The sequence below is a fragment of the Grammomys surdaster genome, unplaced genomic scaffold (genome assembly GCF_004785775.1).
Source record: "Grammomys surdaster isolate TR1022 unplaced genomic scaffold, NIH_TR_1.0 134, whole genome shotgun sequence".
NCBI classification, from domain to species: domain Eukaryota; kingdom Metazoa; phylum Chordata; class Mammalia; order Rodentia; family Muridae; genus Grammomys; species Grammomys surdaster.
In genome coordinates, this window is record NW_021604592.1 from 597,040 (window position 1) to 603,094 (window position 6,055).

Genomic DNA, 6,055 nt, shown 5'->3' on the forward strand with positions numbered 1-6,055 from the left:
GCTTTCTAGCTAGAGCTATGCTCCACAGACATTTGTATTGTGCTATACTGTCTACTCAGAGAGCCCACCAGAAAAAAACAAAACAAAATAAAATAAAAACATCCTCTCTGTCACTATACTCTACCTAACTGCTTCCCTTTTACCAGCAACACAGATTATAAACTGGTGGAGTGAGTAGCAGAAAGGCTCAAGTTTATAACCACACCTAGGCAAAAATGAAATGAAAATGTTTTTACATAATTCCTCTCAATATTCTAACTAGCTTGCCTCATTTAAGAGCTGCTTGTGAGAACTGAAACCTGCTGAAGGAACACTACATTCAGTTTTCCCGTCTCACACTCGGAGACATATGTCCATTTGTTTCAATGATGAGAGAAATAGCATTTGGTATCTTAAAATGTTCTCTATCTTTCCTTGTTTCTCTTGAATATTAATAAATGCTGCATATGATGTTCTTTTAAAATATGTAATGCCACTGTTCTTCTTGGATCCCGCATAGGTTTTTGTTATTGTCATTTGGGTATTTTTAGGGGGGAAATTAATGTTTGCATCATTATTTTAGTGTCTAAATATTGACCAGTGGTTTTCAATTTTTACCTTCAGAAAAGTCTATATAGAAGGTTAGCACTCTTTTTTCCCTATTCTGTTAAAACAGTTTGTCTATTCATCAAAAATGTTAAAAATTATGATATTAATATTCATTGAAAACAACCAGATTTCTTAGTATTTTCAAATCTTTGTTATGTTAGCATTTGAAATTTCAGGAGCCTCTGTGTCCAGCTCACTGACAAAGGTATCTCTCCTTTTCCCTCTCCCTTCCCCTAAGAGTTGTCTGCTGGTTCTCAGCTTGAAGAAGATTCTACAGTCCTTATTGATCCTTTTTCTTGGCATTATCTTTTTTGAAGCAAAGTTAACCTATCTTTCTAGTTTGAATTTTCCTTTTGGCCATCTTTTAAAACTTTTTTTTTGATCTATAAAATAGACAAGAGATAGTTCTACAATGTCCAAGTCATTCCAACAGTCATCTCTCAGTAGGGATTCACAGGGTCATGCGCATTACCTGTCTGCAGCAGGAATAGGCCTTCCTACTGCTGCTACCTAGTCTTTAAGTATGACAGCATCTCTTAGAAGGATGAACCAGGGTACTGAACACCTTGCTAGTTTAATGAATCTTGGAATGAGTTCTTCATTGAATCAACAAGGATCTCATAGTTCACTGTCTTCTGCTAGTACTTCTTCCCATAATTTGCAGTCTATATTTAACACTGGAAGTAGAGGTCCACTCCCTTTATCTTATCTACACCATGGAGATACAGACCAGGCCAGTAATATTTTGGCCAGCTTTGGTCTGTCTGCTAGAGACTTAGATGAACTGAGTTGGTGTCCAGAGGACAAGATTACTCCTGAGAACTTGCCAAAAATTCCTCTACAGCTTAAAAGGAGGGGAACTGAAGAAGGCCCTACATTGAGTTATGGTAGATCTGCGACACGGGAGCCACCATACAGAGTACCTAGAGATGATTGGGCAGTAAAAAGGCACTTTACAAGAGATAGTTTTGATGATCGTGGTCCTAGTCTCAACCCAGTACTTGATTATGACCATGGAAGTCGTTCTAAAGAATCTGGTTGTTATGACAGAATGGATTATGAAGATGACAGATTAAGAGATGGAGAAAGGTGTAGGGATGATTCTTTTTTGGTGAGACCTCACAAAACTATCATAAATTTGACAGTGAGTATGAGAGAATGGGATGTGGTCCTGGCCCCTTACAAGAGAGTTCTCACTTTGAGAAAAAGAGGGGCACTCCTCCAAGTAGCAATATTGAAGATGTCCATGGACTCTTACCGAAGGGTTATCCCCATCTGTGTTTTATATGTGATTTGCCAGTTCATTCTAATAAGGAGTGGAGTCAACATATCAATGGAGCAAGTTACAGTCGTCAATGCCAGCTTCTTCTTGAAATCTACCCAAAATGGAATCCTGACAATGATACTGGACACACAATGGGTGATGCATTCGTGTTGCAGCAGTCTACCAACCCAGCACCAGGGATTCTGGGACCGCTACCTCCTTCATTTCATCTTGGAAGACCAGCAGTTGGACCAAGAGGAAATCTAGGTGCTGGTAATGGGAACCTACAGGGACCAAGACACATGCAAAAAGGTAGAGTGGAAACCAGCCGAGTTGTTCACATTATGGATTTTCAGCAAGGAAAAAACTTGAGATATCAACTATTACAACTGGTAGAACCATTTGGAGTCATTTCAAATCATCTGATTCTAAATAGAATTAATGAGGCATTTATTGAAATGGCTACCACAGAAGATGCTCAGGCTGCTGTGGATTATTATACAACTACACCAGCATTAATGTTTGGCAAGCCAGTGAGAGTTCACTTATCCAAGAATTATAAGAGAATATAGAAACCTGAGGGAAAACCAGATCAGAAGTTTGATCAAAAGCAGGAAATTGGACACGTGATACATCTCAGCAATTTACCTCTTTCTGGCTATTCTGACAGTGCTGTCCTCAAGGTTGCTGAACCTTATGGGAAAATAAAGAATTATATATTGATGAGGATGAAAAGTCAGGCTTTCATTGAAATGAAAAACAGAGAAGATTCAATGGCAATGGTGGACCACTGTCTAAAGAAGGCACTTTGGTTTCAAGGGAGATGTGTTAAAGTTGACCTGTCTGAGAAATATAAAAACTGGTGCTGTTGATTCCTAACAGAGGCATTGACTTACTGAAAAAAGATAAATCACAGAAAAGATCCTATTCTCCAGATGGAAAAGAATCTCCAAGTGATAAGAAGTCCAAAACAGATGGTGCTCAGAAGACTGAGAGCCAAGCTGAGGGTAAAGAACAAGAAGAGAAGTCAGGTGAGGATGGTGAGAAAGACACCAAGGATGACCAGACAGAACAGGAGCCCAGTATGCTTCTTGAATCTGAAGATGAACTGTTTGTCAATGAGGAAGAAGCTGCAGCACTACTAGAAAGTGGTAGTTCAATGGGCAATGAGACTGATTTTGCTAATTTAGGGGATGTATCTTCTGATGGAAAAAAAGGAGACAACAGATAAAGCTGTGAAAAAAGATGCAAGTGCTTCAACAACATCCAAGAAAAAGCTTAAAAAGGTGGACAAGATGGAGGAACTTGATCAAAAAAATGAAGCTGCATTGGAAAATAAGATTAAAAATGAGGAAAATACAGAACCTGGTGCTGAATCTGCAGAGAATGCTGATGATCCGAACAAAGACACGAGTGAAAATGCAGATGGCCAAAATGATGAGACCAAGGAGGACTGTACAGTTCCAGATTAGTATAGAATTGGACCATATCAGCCTAATGTTCCTGTTGGTATAGACAATGTGATACCTAAAACAAGACTTTACTGTAAGCTGTGTTTACTCTTTTATAAAAATGAAGAAGTTGCAAAGAATACTCATTGCAGCAGTCATCCTCATTATCAGAAATTAAAGAAATTTCTGAATAAATTGGCAGAAGAATGGAGGCAGAAGAAGGAAACTTAAGCTGCACAAGAAGCTTAATTATTTCAAAGAAAACCATGTTTCTTTGATTTTGATGTTAACTTTTTTTAAAACTACAATACTGATAGAAAAAAAAACATTTCAGGGAGGATGCGTCAATATTCTTTTTTTTAAATATTTTATTTATATAAGTACACTGTAGCTGTCTTCAGACACACCAGAAGAGTGCCTCAGATCTCATTACAGATGGTTGTGATCCATCATGTGGTTGCTGGGAATTGAACTCAGGACCTCTAGAAGAGCAGTCAGTGCTCCTAACCGCTGAGCCATCTCTCCAGCCCCATCAGTATTCTTCATGCCTAACATATTCTGAAATTTTTCAAAATTGTAATGTGTTATACACACTTCTAACAAATTTTACCTTTTATAAAATACTTACTGGCTGTTTTTATTTTTTGTGTAAATGCTGAATAAATTTCTTTGTCTATTGACATTTTTATTTCATTGCTATTTAAATTTTCAAGGACTTTGTACTTTGTTCTTATTCCAACAGTCGATATGTAAGGTATCTTCTTATGTTACTGATATTCTGCTCAGAAAGTTCTTGCATACCCTAATGTCTCAAAAATCGTCTTTGTTTCTCTGTAGTAATTTTGGTGTTTCAAAGAATTGATAACATACTGCAAATTAAATGGAAACCACAAGCAAACATGTGTATATGTATATATGTATATACATATATATACATACACACATGCACACACACACATACACACACATACACATACACACACACATACACACACACATACACATACACATACATACACCTACACATATACATACATACACATACACATACACACACACACACACACCACACACACATACACACACACACACACAAATATATTATACACTAAAAACTATGCTGGACAGGGAAAGGGATAAAGACCAGTAGGAAAAAGGCAGAATTTCCTTAACAGATGAAGACTGTTTTTATTTATTTATTTTTCTTTTAAAATTTTTTTTGCTTAACAGTTTCAATGCATGTAGGCAGCTTCATATACCAAGCGTCCCAAGTAAAACTCTAAGATGTATTATATTGTCTTTAAATGTGCTTTCTATAAAAAGCCTAGTAAACTGTGCATGTCAATCACTATAACATATTTGTGGACTGATTCACGTAGAAGGTCCAAAATAAAATAGTTTTCAACTTCTCTCTTTTCCAACAAGCTACACTGGAGTTTTGATAACTTTATGTTATTTTTAAGTTAAAATCTTATTAGGTTTCTATTTTGTTAACTTTCAATTTTATTTATTATTTTTATGTGAAATGTCAAGTTTGTAATTTACTTAACTAAATATATAAATTATTATATATTTTATATTGTATTCTCTTAGGCATATGATCACCTTTCAAAAACATAACATGATGAGTAAAGAAATAATAAAAGTTTCCTGTGTCATATAACTTTCATTGCCAGTGTCATTATAACTATTTTTTATGGAACAGGGTTTGTGAGATATTATGAAAAAAAAAAACCTATACAACCTTTGGTTGTGTCAGAACCCTCAGTAGATGAAGTAAATATATGAATTCATAAGGAGAATGATTTAGTCATTAGATTATGGTGGGAAGCCTTTTCCATAATCTCCAGTTGACAAGCTGTCCATCAGGTGAGATGGTGATATAGTTCCAACATGAGACCAAGGTTTGAGAACCAGGAAAGCAGGCAATAGTTCTAAAGACTGTCAAGGTCCAAATTCAGCAAGCATCAATGCTTCCTTCAGAATCTAAAAGTAGATAAGATACTCTTACTTTTGCTCAGGCATGAAGTGTTCTCTCCTCTTTGGAGGCCAGCAACTTACTTTTTTTTTTTTGGTATTCAATGGACTGAATGAAGCCAACTCCAGTTGCAATGGCAATCTTCTTTCTTCAGTCTATTAATTTAAATGTTAATATTATCCATGGAAGTTTCACAGATATTCAAGGAATGAATTATGACCAAATGACTGTGCATCCTATGGTCTACTCAAGTTGATGCTTAAAATTAACTGCTATGGAAAATATCAGGGAAGCAATTGTCTGTAGAAAGTGATTCCTAAGTTTCAAATATAAAGTCATGAATGTTTAAGAGGTACACATATCATCGCACACATGCGTCTTACTGAGCTCGTTTCATAACTTACAGGAAGTATATCATGTCAAACTACAGGGAGCTTGATGTTCTCCACAAAGGGGATAGAAATATCTAGTTTTACAGATAATAATTTACAATGCCTCTTAAAAATAACTACAAACAAATATATTCTTTGACAAACTTTTTCTATTGCCTTTATATGATATTAAAATATATAGTAATCATGAGGCATAAACAATTTTGTCTCTATTATAAAACATTTAAAATATTTAATTCATTTTATTCTGTTACTCTTGCTTGCTACATGGAAAAGACAATTATAAACAGTAAGTTGTTCATGACATAAATCTAATTCATTTATACCTGAACACTCACCTGAAAATGAAAACGCAAATATCAGGGAAAATTGAGACTTACAG

The 6,055-nt window shown here is 35.6% G+C and overlaps 1 pseudogene; it reads left to right on the plus strand.

Annotated features, from left to right (window-relative positions):
• The first annotated feature begins 1,000 nt into the window (after window positions 1–1,000).
• Window positions 1,001–3,534, plus strand: LOC114617123 (annotated as a pseudogene).
• The last annotated feature ends 2,521 nt before the right edge of the window (window positions 3,535–6,055 follow it).